Raw genomic sequence first — 2,672 nt, forward strand, 5'->3', positions numbered from 1 at the left:
GAAGGAAGGTTGGGCAATCCTTCTTCCGTAGTGATACTGCCTCAGAAACCCAAGGAGGGGTCGCTATGAGTCAGGTTTGACTCGACGGCACATAACAACAACAACAACATTGTGTGTATGTTTGCAGGCATTAGTCCACTCTTTCCCAATGTAGAAACTAAAAGGAGTGGTCCTCCTTCTTTCTGTCCACTCCTTGGCATCCAGGTCGCGGGATGACAACTCAGGTTTGCCAAGGGGGGTGCTCCCAGCTACACCTTGGAATCTTAATCAAATGGTGCACAGAGGAAGGAACAATCCACAGTTATTCCCAGCAGTGGGCTAGTAGCACTGACCTGCAGCAGCTTAGATTTTTGTTGAAGGAAAGCTGATTTGACCCTTGTAGAAACACTTGACTTGGCTCCTGATTCAAATCCTTTTATTAACTCCCTTTTGTGACTTCATGCAACTGAGTCTTCCTGTACCTCTATCACAAATGAGGACATGTTACAAGTGAAGAAAACCAGATAGGTAAGAACTCTCACGCACACACACACACACACACACCAGACTCATGTGCCGCATAATGTCCGATTGGGCAACCTCTGACTGCATATACATCTGTGATCTCATGAAGTTATAAGAGTTCAAAAATCCTGAAGCAAATGCAATACCTTACTGCATACAACGTGCGTTTCTCATGTCTCTTGTATACAAAGCGATTGCTGCTGGGCGTATAATGGCACAGTACATGTCTAACCTGTAATACATATGTCTCAAGTCATAATAAATGCATCTGTTACTGGCTTAGCGTATGTACTGTACTGTACTTTCTGTCTAAAAAGTTTACCATGTAACAGTGTACGCTTCGACCTGTAGACAGCAGCATCCAACTTAACGTATCGCATGTCTTGAATATTGTAGTATTATGGCCCCCTGCTTAATTTTCTTTGGAAAATATTGCCTTGAAGTGCATCAGGGCTCCCAAATGCGGCAAAATGAGTGCCAGTGGGAGCAGCAGCCAAAGGCAAAGGAGAAGGATAGATTTGGAAGCGAAACAAAGGGTTATTAAATAAGGTGGGGGGATCAGTGACTACTATTGCTCACGATTGAAGCATGTCGCAGTGAACAATCACGATGATCCTCAAAAACAAAAAATTCTCCAAGCTGTTAAAGGATCAGCTCCACAGAAAGCTACAAGGCTAACAAAAACACGAGAGGGACCTATACATAACAGACAGGGAGAAAGTGCCAACAACGTGGATTGAGGACGGTGGTAGTTAAGGTTGTGTGTCAGCGGGGCTGGGCCTGGCTGAGTGGTTGGGCAGCTGGGTGCAGTGATTCCCCACCATGAGACGGGCGATCAACCCCATGGTGGGATCAGCTGTGAGCAGCTGCCTTAGGGACGTGGTCTGCTTCCTATACGTAAGGAGCAGCTTTGAGGAAGGTCTCAGAGCTTTATGGCTTGCCGGGACCCGGCGTGTAGCACAGTATCCAATCAGCAGCCTGCCATGCTTCCTGCCAATCTCGAGACTGCTTTCTGGGCTTGAACTAGTTGGCCTGCCATACTGCTTAATAATCTTCAGACTCTGCCATTTTATTTGTTGACCTAGGGTTTGTCAGCCTCAGCAGCTAGTGGCTGCCTGAGTGAAGAGATGTCTCCTGCTCCAGTGGGCCGGGAGCAAGAGGCAGAGCTGAAGCCCAAGGTCAGGAAGGTTTCACCCAGCCCCTAAAGCCTGGCACTTTGAACTCGAACTTCTAGCCTCCAACACTGTAAGAGAATAAACTTGTTTCTTAAAGCCATACATTTGTGATATATTCTGTTATAGTAGCAATAGAGGACCAAAACAAAGACCAAACACAAAAGCAAATCTCTCCCAGCACATTGATGATCACTGCTAAAGCATGACGCTTGTTTGAGATGCTTAAAAAAAAAAAAAAAAAAAAAGACTAGACTGATATGTTTGTACAACCTCCAAATCACTTAACATCCTATTTCACAGAGCATACCATGGATGTTAAGCAACACATGACTGTATACCCATATACACATACATATATATGTGGTGGCCTAAAGCTTACTCTGGTCAGGACATCTACAGAGGAATCCTTACTTTGCCTGTAGCTGTTCTACATGGGTCATATTGCTTTACCTCTCTGAACTTTTATCTTTTAAAATGGGATTATGTAACAATGTGCATAAGGGCCCCTAGCTCATAGTAGGTGCTCATAGGTGAACTAACCAGAAGTAGGCCTTTCTCATACTAGACAAAAATGGTTCCACATCCTATTTGGTGAAGAGCGACTGTGATCTTAAAAGCTTGCAAGCAGCCATCTAGATGCAACAATGGGTCTCTCTTCATCCAGAGCAAAGAAGAATGAAGAGAACCAAAGATTCATGGAAAACAAATTAGTCCTAGCGACTGGTACCCCATGTGATCCACAGCCTGTATGACTATGAGGATGAGAAGAGCCAGGTGGTGCCCGGCTACCACCGTCAACCACTTGGATGGGGATCTATGTAGGAGATCCTGGGTAGAGAGGGAGAACAACGTGGAACAAAACTCAAAAATCATTTGGGAAAAAAAAGGGGGGGACCAGGTTTGCTGGTCCGATAGAGCCTGGTGGAACCACTGAGACTATGGCCCCTAGCTGCCCTTCAGGTCTGGAATTGAACCCACACCTGTGGCTTCCAG

This window comes from Orycteropus afer, unplaced genomic scaffold (genome assembly GCF_000298275.1).
Source record: "Orycteropus afer afer isolate SDZICR_OR568_19922 unplaced genomic scaffold, OryAfe1.0 scaffold00031, whole genome shotgun sequence".
Taxonomy (NCBI): domain Eukaryota; kingdom Metazoa; phylum Chordata; class Mammalia; order Tubulidentata; family Orycteropodidae; genus Orycteropus; species Orycteropus afer.